This window comes from Hemiscyllium ocellatum, chromosome 9 (assembly GCF_020745735.1).
Source record: "Hemiscyllium ocellatum isolate sHemOce1 chromosome 9, sHemOce1.pat.X.cur, whole genome shotgun sequence".
NCBI classification, from domain to species: Eukaryota; Metazoa; Chordata; class Chondrichthyes; order Orectolobiformes; family Hemiscylliidae; genus Hemiscyllium; species Hemiscyllium ocellatum.
Window position 1 is genome coordinate 96,636,902 of NC_083409.1, and position 12,070 is coordinate 96,648,971.

Sequence of the window (12,070 nt, forward strand, 5' to 3'; positions counted from 1 at the left end):
GCACATACTTAACTGGGCAGTAAGAGCTCAATATTTGCTCTCCTAATTCATCCTTCAGAGCAGGATCAATCCAGCAATGCACAAACTAAAAGAGACAATTAATCACTTTCAAGTCTGAATGGACCTGTCTGAATCAAAGGTTACATGAACTCAAGAGACATCAGGTAGACACTGTTTGCCATCTAGTGTACCTGAGAAATTATTGCATACAATTAAGTAAATAATTAAGTTTTCAGCTGTTACTTGTTGACTGTTCACATTGAGGAATGCAGTTCATTACAGATATAGAATTTAATTTGCCAGAACGCCCAAATTCCCATCTGCTGCAGAGGTGTGTCATAACACATCTGAACAGGTTGATTAAAAAAATCTATAACCAATTGGCATGTCAGAAGGGATCAGGAGAAATTGGTCATCTTTTGATATATTTGTAAGTTCTAATTAGTTAATTGACAAATAATTATCATCATGAGACTATCTACTGGAAATTCAATGAGTTTTATTTAAGGATATGCAGGGATTGCTATGCATTGGGATATTATTTCATCTGTTCTGTTGGACCATTCCTTCTAGATCTTTCCCTTCCAAAATACCTCTTCTCTCTTCAACTCTCCTCCACATACTGAAAACATGATATATGCCTTTACCATCTGAAAAGTCTGACATTGTGAACAATGTAAATTCCAAAAACACAGACTATATTTTCTTACTCACAACAACAATTTGATATGTTAACTTTAATGAAAGAAAATATTCAGGTTGTTTCACAGGAGGTAGGCTTTCAGAAACGTCAAAGTAAAGTAAGGTAGTGAGGCAATGAGTTGGCAGATGAAGACCCATTCACCAAGAGCAGAGCAATAAAATGCAGAATGATTAAGTGGCCAGAATCAATGAAGTGCAGGATTATAGAGCTTAGGGTGATAAGAAAATTAAAAGTTTCAGAGTAACCTGGATGGCAATGGTTCAGTGGTTAGCATGGCTGCCTCACAGCGCCAGGGAGCTAGGTTCAATTTCACCCTCGAATGACTGTGCAAACTCTGCACATTCTCCCCATGTCTGTGTGAGTTTCCTCTGGTGCTCCAATTTTCATCCACAGTACAAAGATTTGCAAGTTAGGTGGATCGTCCATGCTAAATTGCCCTGTGGTGTCCAGGGATGTGTAGGTTAGGTGTGTTAGCCATGAAAAATATAGGGTAAGGGCTTGGGTCTGGGTGGCATACTCTGTGATTTGTTGGACCAAATGGCCTGTTTCCAAATAGTATGAACTCTATGATTCTACAGAATTTTAAAACTTATGGACCATTTAACCAGAGTCAATGTGGACCTTAAGCACAAGGGGGAAGAGGTTAAAAAGTACTTGGTGCAAGTTTGGGTAGAGACAAATTAGAGGCATTGCAAAAAGGTGGTGTGTCCACTGAAATAGTCATCATAACAAAGAAAGGAAGTTGGACAAGAACATTCTGTGTCTGCTACATAATTAAATAAGATCACAGCTTAGTTCAACTCCGCCTTCTTATTTGAACAATATTTTTCAATTTCCTTAATATCGTAATCTTGAACAATCTCCACCTTGAATATCCACAACTGTTTAGGGTACAGAATTCCCAAGTTTCATAATCCTCCCTTTAAAAAAATCTTTCATCTCAGTCCAAAATTATTGATCATTTATTCTAAAACTGACTACTAGTTTTAATTTGGAGAAAGTGAGGACTGCAGATGCTGGAGATCAGAGCGAAAAAATGTGTTGCTGGAAAAGCATAGCAGGTCAGGCAGCAAAGGAGCAGGAGAATTGACGTTTCGGGCATAAGCCCTTCTTCAAGAATGAGGAGGGTGTGCCAAGCAGGCTAAGATAAAAGGTAGGGAGGAGGGACTTGGTGGTGGGGCGTTGGGAATGCGATGGGTGGAAGGAGGTTAAGGTGAGGGTGATAGGCCAGAGAGAGGGTGGGGGCAGAGAGATGGGGAAGATGACTGCAGATCAAGAAGGCAGTGCTGAGTCTGAGGGTTGGGACTGAGAAAGGGTGGGGGGAGGGAAAATGAGGAAGCTGGAGAAATCTGCATTCATCCCTTGTGGTTGGAAGGTTCCTAGGCGGAAGATGAGGCGCTCTTCCTCCAGGCGTCGTGTTGCCATGGTCTGGCGATGGAGGAGGCCAAGGACCTGCATGTCCTTGGCACAGTGGGAGGGGGAGTTAAAGTGTTCAGCTATGGGGTGGTTGGGTTGGTTGGTCCGGGTGTCCCAGAGGTGTTCTGTGAAACGTTCCGCAAGTAGGCGGCCTGTCTCCCCAATGTATAGGAGGCCACATCAGGTGCAGCGGATGCTGTAAATGATGTATGCGGAGGTGCAGGTGAATTTGTGACAGATATGGAAGGATCCCTTGGGGCCTTGGAGGGAAGTGAGGGGTGGGGGGAAGGTGTGGGCGCAAGTTTTGCATTTCTTGCGGTTGCAGGGAAAGGTGCCGGGAGTGGAGGTTGGGTTGGTGAGAGGGTGTGGATCTAACGAGAGAATGGTCTTTCCGGAATGCTGATAGGGGTGGGGAGGGAAATATATCCTTGGTGGTGGGGTCTGTTTGGAGGTGGAGGAAATGATGAAGGATGATACGATGTATCTGGAAGTTGGTGGGGTGGTAGGTAAGGACCAGTGGGGTTCTGTCCTGGTGGCAATTGGAGGGGTGGGGTTCAAGGGCGGAGGAGCGGGAAGTGGAGAGCATCGTCAACCACGATTGAGGGGAAATTACGGTCTTTGAAGGAGGTCATCTGGGTTGTTCGGTATTGGAATTGGTCCTCCTGGGAGCGGATGCGGCGGAGGCGGAGGAATTGGGAATATGGGGGGCAGGGTGGGAGGAGGTGTAATCTAGGTAGCTGTGGGAGTTTATAGTAAACACCCCCGTGTTGAGCCGGTCGTCCGAGAGAGAAATGGAGGAGTCTAGGAAGGTGAGGGAGGAGTCTGAGACGGTCCAGGTAAATTTGAGGTCGGGGTGGAATGTGTTAGTAAAGTGGATAAATTGTTCAACCTCCTCGTGGGAGCACGAGGCAGCGCCGATAGAGTCATCGATGTAGCGGAGGAAAAGGTGGGGGGTGGTGTCAGTGTAGCTAAGGAAGATGGACTGTTCCACATATCCAACAAAGAGGTCCAACAGAGTGAGGACCAGTTCAGTCAGTCGAAGGAGGGTGTCAGTGGAAGGGTACTGGTTGGTTCGGCTGGAAAGGAAGAAGCGGAGGGCTTTGAGGCCTTCGTAATGGGGGATGGAGGTGTATAGGGACTGGATGTCCATGGTGAAGATAAGGCGTTGGGGGCTGGGTAAGTGAAAATCATGGAGGAGGTGGAGGGCGTGGGTGTGCGTACCTTGACACGGTTTCCTCCGGATGCTGCGGTTTCCTTCCACAGTACAAAACAAATGTGCAGGTTAGGTGAATTGGCCATGCTAAATTGCCCGTAGTGTTAGGTGAAGGTGTGATTGTACAAAAATATACAAAGTCTAGGTGGGTTGCTATTCAGATGGTCGGTGTGGACTTGTTGGGCCAACAAGGTCTGTTCCCACACTATATGTAATCTAATCTAAGAATATTGCCCTAACTCCTTGATACAGCTGCATTTTCAATTTTTCATTATTTCAAAGACATTCAGCTCTTTTACTCTTCCTATCAAAGTGGAAACATCATGAGAAATAACACCTACAGCAGTTTATCTTTGGTCCCCTTCCATATTGAAAATGTGTTGCTGGTTAAAGCACAGCAGGTTAGGCAGCATCCAAGGAACAGGAAATTCGACGCTTCGGGCATAAGCCCTTCATCATTTTCAGCTGTGATCGCCAGCATCTGCAGACCTCATTTTTTACCCCTTCCATATTGTCAAAGTAAGGTAGTACAGTAATGATAAACCAGAAAAACCCAAACAAAAACATAGAACTGCAGATGCAATGCAGACTCAATGAACCAAAATGATCAACCTCTACTGCTAATCCTAATGCAGGTAGACTGAAATAATGGTCTGATAAAACATCACATTTTCTATCACCAACAAATGCTGCTAGATCTGATGAGTTTTTCCAGCATTTTCTTCATTATTCCAAATGTTTAGGCTTAACTATCAGGCTTCTGGGAGAAGACATTTATGGAGTGGAGGGTATTTAAGGAACAAGGTAATTTCAGGATATTAATTGAAATTTACTGGTGAATATATGACATGCATTTAGTATAAAATATTCTTTTTCAGGCAAAGAACAACCAAAAGGTGTTTATATGTACAGCTGTAGATATCAAAATGCTGGAATTGTTTTAAAAAATTAGATCCAGCAGTGGCAGGCTAACGGGTGGGAAAGAGCAATATCAAACAAATTAACTTATCACCTTTTCCAAGCTTCAATCAGTTCTGAAGAATGATCACTAGACGTAAAACATTGACTCTGCTTTCTCTTCACACACTACCAGACTGGCTTAATTTCGACAGCAATTTCTGTTTTTGTTTCAGATTTCCAGTATCTGCAGTTATTTGATTTTTGGTTAACTTGCTGAATGGTCTTCCTTATTAATAAATATCTTGTGCTGTGTGCCAAATGGAACATAAGAACATAAGAGTGCAATCCTGCAACTTGATACTTGGTTTTTAATAGTGTGGAGTCACTAACTTAAACATTGTGGAGCAAATCCCCAATCATCAAGGTTTGGAGGGAGGCCTTACCACTTCCAATACCTCAGAAGTGGCCTGTCGGCCAAAGCAGCAATGAAGAGGAGATCCAGCATCACCTCTAGCGTGCAAGCACATCCTTCAGCTGCCTGAGAAAAAGGGTGTTCAAGGACAACGTCAGATCCGACAGTAAGATCATGGCTGACAGAGCTGTGGTAGTTACCACCCTCATTTATGGCTCTGAGACATAGCTGTCTATACCAGACACCTCAATGTACTGGAGCAGTACCACCAACTCTGCCTGCACAAGATCCTGTGAATCTGCCAAGATAAAAGACACAATAATAAGCATCCTTGACTAGGCCAACAGCCTCAGCATCGAGGCACTGACTACCTTTGATCAACTATGATGGGCTGGGAATGTCGCCTGCATGAACGACACAAGACTCCCCAACCAGGTGCTCTGCTCACAGCTTTGAAATAGCAAATGAACCACGGGTAGACAGAGGAAGCGCTTCAGTGATACCTTCAAGGCCTCACTAGCGAAGTGCGGCATTCCCGTAGACACCTGGGAATCACTGGCCCAGGATCGTCCAAAGTGGCATCTGGGAAGCCATCAAGCACCTTGAGAGTTGCCTTCAGGAAAAAGTGGCAGCAAGGTGAAAACAGCAAAAGAAGAGTACTGTTAATTTACATAAGAACATATTGTTGATAGGAGGATGGTCTCAGGCTACAGTCTGATTTTGATCAGCTTGTAAATTGGGTAGAGTAATGGGAGATGAAATTTAATCCTGATAAGTGTATGATTCTGCATTTTGCAAAATCTGATAAAGATTTATGCAATGAAGGTATGCCCCAAGGGAGGATTGTGCGAAAAAGGGATCTTGGTGTAGAAGTCCATAAATCCCTGAGTGTCAGCACACATAGACAAGATGGCAACGACATAGGAGCTGCTTGCCTTCAATAACCAGAGTGAATCACAGAATCGCTACAATGTGGAAGCAGGCCAATCAGCTCTTCGAATCCACAACAGACCCATCCAACTATCATATACCTGAAACCCTGCATCTCCCATGACTAACCCACCTCATCTGGAAATCCCCGGGCACTATGGGCAATTTAGCATAACTGATCTACCTAACTTGCACATCTTTGGACTGTGGTAGGAAACTGGAGCACCCAGAGGAAATCAAGGGACACGTGGAGAACATGCAACCTCCAGACAGAACAGTAGCCCAAGGGTGGAATCAAACCTGGGTCACTGGTGCAATGAGGTAGCAGTGGTAACCATGAGCTATCACCCCAGAATATAACAGCTAGGAAGTCGTGTTCCAACTTAATAGAGCATTGTTTCAGATACAGATGGAATACTGCATGCAGTTCTGGTGACCACACTATCAGAAGAAATTGACTGCACTGGAAAAGGTGAAAGGAGCTTCACCTGGATGTTGCCAAGGAAGAAAAATCTCAGTTACGAGATGAGACTGGATAGGCTAGGTTTGTTTTCCCTGGTGCAGAGGAGGCCGAGAGAAGACTTTACTGTTCTGCCCATTCCCCATAACCCTTCAACCAATTAGTAATTAAAATTCTGTCCAACTCCTCCTTAACTGTATTCAGTGGACTTGTGCCCACTGCACTCTGAATAGTGCTTTTTTAAACAATGCCTTTTAATCCTAGGCTTTCCACACACAAGATAATTTTTCTTACTTTATCCTATGTGTTCCAATTACACATTGAAAACTTTGATTTAATCTTTCTTCACTCCCCATCATTTCTATAATCTGGGCAATAGAACCATGGATTCTCAATCTCTCTTCTTAACATTTGGAATGAAGGAATTATTCTACCGAAACTATAAAGCAATCCCTCTAAGTATACTATATTCTTCCTAAAATGTGATGTCCAGAATTACGTTTAGTTCTGTAGATGTGGTTTAACCAGGACTTTGCATGGTTTAAGTAGGACATCAATTCCTACATGCTATTTTCACAGATCCCTGAGGGTGTGATGTTGGACCCATTAGGGTACAAAAGTATAATGTATGAGGGTGATTAAGCCTTGATAGAAGACAAAGTCACACCACCTTATCCCCAGAGCATTCAACTTCTTGCAGGTCAGTGGAGCAAATTAACTTTTTAATATCACAGGTGGTGGTTCAGATTGACTGCATCTGTCGCAAATGTTGGTAGCTTGAGGAAGTCCAGCTCAGAGTTGATGAGCTAGAGGCTGAGCTTAGAACACTGCAATAAATTAGGGAGACAGAGTGTTCCCTGGACACTGCTTCAGGAGGCACCCCTTGCATTAACTACTTCAAATTTGGTCAGTGATCAGAGACAAGAGCGAGGCAATTCGAGTGATCAAGGTGGTGGTGAAGACATTTCAGTCCTTGAGCTGGTCTAACAGTCTTGAGATTCTTGCTGCTTTGTGAATGAGAGTGGGGGCTGTCAGGAGGATGCACAAACTGAGGATAGCACTATGGTACAGGAAGCCATTCAAGAAAAGAGAGAAAAGAGAATTGTTGTTATGTGGATAGTACAGTCAGGGGAATAGTCACTGTTCTAGAATTTCAAGACTTAGATTGTACTAATATCAAAGTCACTTCATTTTAATTTAACCATGAAACTGGTGGAACCGTAAGTATCATGGGTTCAAGTGTGCAGCTTTTCACCATCTAGAAAGTATCCTTTGCTATCCATTTGCCTCACAAGCAGTGGATACAAAAGAAAATGCATTTTACGTTCTCTTTCAGTACTGCAATGAATTATAAAGCTAAATCATGAGTTAAAATCCTGAAGTATGGCTTGAAGACAATCTTCTAACTTTAGTGACTTTTCGCTTCACTGAGCCAACCTGACATCCATGTAAAATTTAAAACAAATACTCATATTAAGGTGGTAAAGTGCTTCAATCTACTTCACAATTATTTCCACTGAATTCCACAGTACTCCTGACAATTTAGAACCAACAATAGAAGTGGTCTTTCATAACCATGACAACCCAGCCAACAACCAAATGAGTGTGACTGCATTCCCTCTGTGACACAACGATGGATCTTTGTAACAAGACTCTACTATTTTTCATTGTCTAGAATAATGAAATTTAATAACTTTATAAGACTCTTAATTTCTTATAAATCCCTTCAGATTAATTTTCATTATTCCTCCTGTGAATTCAACAATGATTACACATACATTTTATAAAAGCAATCAATTGTTCAAACCACTTTATGGTGACATCTGGACAAATAAATTATCTTAGACCAGTGAATCTAACATGGGATTTGAAACAATTTTTGTACGTCGTGTACAGAGTGAAACCATAAATTTTGTGAGGTAATATTGTGACACAAGATGCCCTAAAGCAAGCAAATTAACTAAACGAGTTAAATATTAAGGGCAAACTCAATACATTAGGCTTGTATTCCCTAAAATATAGCAGATTAGGGTGCCGAATTGAGATGTTTAAGGCAATCAAAGAAATTAATAGGATAAAAAGAGAAAGAAAATATTTCTCTGGTGGATGAGTGCAATACATGGGAGCATATTATCAAAACAGGAGCTGGGCCACAAGTCTTGACAAAGGGTTTCGGCCCAAAATGCTGACGTTCCCACTCCTTGGATGCTGTCTGACATGATGTACTTTTCTAGCTTCATGTTTATTAATAAAGAGCTAGGCCATTCAGGATTGATGTCAAAAAATATTTTTCTCCCCAGAAAAAGCATGAGCAATCCAGAACTGTCTCCACCAAACAGTTGTTGAGGATTATAAGATGGTTACATTTTTGTTTGGCAAGATAGAATAGGAGAGGTTGATGTGATCTCAATATAAATCAGCATTGATTAAACTGAATGGCAGAATTTGCTCAAAGGGATGAATGGCTCACTCCTGTTCCTTTAAATGTAAAGAAAGGAACAGATAATTTTAGTATTGCATAAATAAAAGCTCATATTTTGCGAGAGTTTTTCCAGATCAGTAGAAATGTCATTGACACAAACTTTGTTAAGATCCCCCAAAGAAGATTTTTAAGACATGGAATTGCAAATTCAGTGAATTATACCATAAGCAGCGGGTAATATTTATGAAAAGCTCACAATTTCCCCCAATATTATCATAAAACGTTTAACCAAAAAAACCACAAACCATTACGTAAGCATCGCCGAATTTCTAATTAATGTGATAAGTAAGTGATATTTCTAGAATGTGTGAAATAATTAAATAAACATTATGGTATAAACTACTATGATTTAATCGCGTGGCCGTCTGATATCTAGAAAGCTTATGTGAACATTCCAGTGAATTTTATTCTTGTAAATCCTCATTTTAACATTCTCAACTATGAGTGTGTCTATAAGTAACCATGACTACCTCTATTTACAAATAATCAATCTCTCAAACTTTCTTAAACAGAGCAATTAAACCATCCCCAGATCTTGACTGGTTGTGCAGCTGCAGGTTCTATGTATGAAGATGTATTAAAATAGGTTAAGAATCCGCACTAAAAATGAGCTGGGCACAACTAGGGTTTTAAATAATTAGTGATTCATCTGGGAATCTAACAAAAATTCAATCCATAAAATATATCAATATAAGTATCCCAAAATTCGTACTAACCAAAAATAATCAACTCAGGGGTCGATTTGTGATTCAGTCAAACCGAAATGAACGCAATAAATACTCGAATCTGGCGACATTACCTAGAGCAACACCGTAACCCGTCTTGAGGAATAGAGACAGTGATTGCCCGTCTCAAACACACTGGTGTAATCTAGATGCCATCATAACACTGAACGGACATGACCAATCCACCGCCATCTTCCCACTCCACGCCGCTGCTGCCGCCTGCAATCGGACAGCGCGGGGCCCAGCACCTCCACCGTTCCAATTGGACGGCACTAGGCCCGGCCGAGCCATTCCGCCCTCCCCATTGGACAGCGCGGGGCTCTGCCTTTCCATTGGACATGTACCTGCCTCCTTCCCATTGGATAGCACGGGTCTATACACCCTTCCCATTGGACGGCTGGAACACATCCGCCATTTCTATTGGTCGTACTGCATTCTTGCCCCTCCAATACGGTTTTCCGTTTGGACTGCGCGGACCTCTGTCTGCCATCCACTTTGGCGCGGCTTTGTCAAATCGAGGCGGGTGTGAGGGCGACCGTTAAAGAAACGAGGATAGGGGTCCGCAATGGAACTGCACATAATGAGTGAGGCTGATACGACAGTTTTTTCAGGGCGACTGGAGGAAAATGATAAACTCGTCAATTACAACGGCCTTGATGATGGTTTCAGACCTTATGCGAACTTGCATTCTGTATTGAGCTCATTGTCAAAGGCACTCGGCCCTTCTTGTTCATGTTCCTGATGAAGGGCTTATGCTCGAAACGTCGAATTCTCTATTCCTGAGATGCTGCCTAACCTGCTGTGCTTTGACCAGCAACACATTTGCAGCTGTGATCTCCAGCATCTGCAGACCTCATTTTTTACTTTTCAGAAAGGGCAACTCAAGCTGGTATCCATTTTCCTGCCTTTTCCACAGAACCAAGACACCCTCAAGGTGTTTGGCCGCCGAGAGCCTCGTTTTTGGAACCAAGCTATTTTTGAGTTTGTAATCAAAACCAGAATTTGCTGGAAAAAACTCAGCAAGTCTGGTCGCATCTGGGGAGAGAAAGCTGAATTAAAGTTCCAGGTCTAGTGACCCTTCTTCAGAAAAACCCTTCCCAATTCTGAGTTTGGTCTTCTGAAATGAAAAAGGTATCCCTATGAAGGATCTTTTGGGAGACAGTCACCAGAAAGTGATAGAATTTTACAGGAAGGTTAAATGTATATGATTTATTCTGAAATTAGCATCTGAAAATGAAACAGATATGAAAGTTAAATTGATGATCAAGGTTTGTGTAAGGGTTTGCTATTAGGACTCTGTTCAAAGGGCTACAACATCTGCAAAACAAAGAAGAAAAACACCTCTAAAAGTCTTTGCTAAGAACAGATATCCCCGCAACTTTGTCTGCAGATGTCTAGCAGACAAACAATGCAATAAGGACATATCAACACCTAAGGCACTAACCACTCTACCTTATATTTAAAAAAAGTCTCAGAACCAACAGATAGACTTCTCTGACCATTCGGATTTATGACAGCATGTAAACCAACAGCCAAGCTCAGGCAACAACCATAACAAAAGACTGAATACCCATCATGTGCAAGACAAACGTGGTATACAAGATTCCATGCAGAGACTGCATGAAACATTAATATAGATCAAACAGGCAGACAAGTAGTGATCTGCATTCATGTACATCAACCAGCCACTAAACGCCACAACCAGCTATCCTGAGTAATGAGGAGAAGGTGAGGACTGCAATTGCTGGAGATCAGAGCTGAAAATGTGTTGCTGGAAAAGCACACATTTTCCTGAAGAAGGGCTCATACCCAAAACGTCGATTTCCCCTGCTCCTTGGATGCTGTTTGACCTGTTTCACTTTTCCAGCAACACATTTTCATCCTGAGTATCTATACAAACAGACAACATGGACCACAACTTCAACTGGGACAATCTAATAGGACAAGCCAAACAGAGAACAGCCAGAGACTTCCTCGTAGCATAGCACTCATCCACAGACACCAACAAACTCAGTGACCTAAACCCAATATACTGACCACTGCAACAAATAATGGGAACTGGCAACCAGAAGTAATAGGATCGAAACCACGTAAATTCTAACCGACACAGTAGCTTCACAGGAGGCTCCACATCACTGAGGATGTCCCCTAGATAGGGGACAAAACATCTGCAATCCAAATTCCCAGCTCAGCAAACATACCCACAACTACTGAAATTGTAGATGGTGGATTGAGAAGATGCACTGAAAGATTTGATTGTAGACAGGTAGTCATTATGTGAGTCGCATAGGAGGCTACTAAACAAAGTAAGATTTCATGGTATTAGGCAAGGTACTGCCGTAATTAGAGGATTGACTTCTGCCAGTCGGCCAGAGAGTGGGGATGAAGGGGTCTTTCTCAGGATGGCAGCTGGTGATCAGCTGAAGTCAGTGTTTGGACCACAACTATTCACATTGTGCAGTAATAATCTGGATGAAGGAACTGAGGGCATTGTTGCTAAGTTTGCAGATACAAAAATAGGTGGAGGAACAGGTTGTGTTAAGGAGGCAGGGATGCTGCAAAACAACTTGAACAGGCTAGGAGATTGGGCAAAGAAGTGGCAAATGGAAGACAATGTAGGCAAGGCATTTTGGTACTAAGAATAGAGGCATAGACTATTTTCTAAACAGGGAAAGGCTTTGCAAGTCTGAAGCATGAAGGGATGTGGGAGTCCTAGTTCAGGATTTTCTTCAAGTTAATATGTAGATTGTTGGCAGTAAGGAAGGCAAATACAATGTTAGCATTCATTTAATAAAGGGTGATAATACAAGAGCAGGGATGTTCTGCTGA

At 42.3% G+C, this 12,070-nt stretch overlaps 1 protein-coding gene across 3 annotated transcripts in view; it reads right to left on the reverse strand.

Moving 5' to 3' along the window:
* LOC132818834 (coiled-coil domain-containing protein 18-like) overlaps positions 1-9,442 on the reverse strand; it is a 164,578-nt gene extending 155,136 nt beyond the window's left edge. For all 3 annotated transcript variants that reach the window (XM_060829960.1, XM_060829961.1, XM_060829958.1), the window contains exon 1: positions 9,316-9,442. The gene's annotated coding sequence lies outside the window, so the exon portion shown is untranslated. The remainder of the gene's footprint in view (positions 1-9,315) is intronic.
* Positions 9,443-12,070: the final 2,628 nt, after the last annotated feature.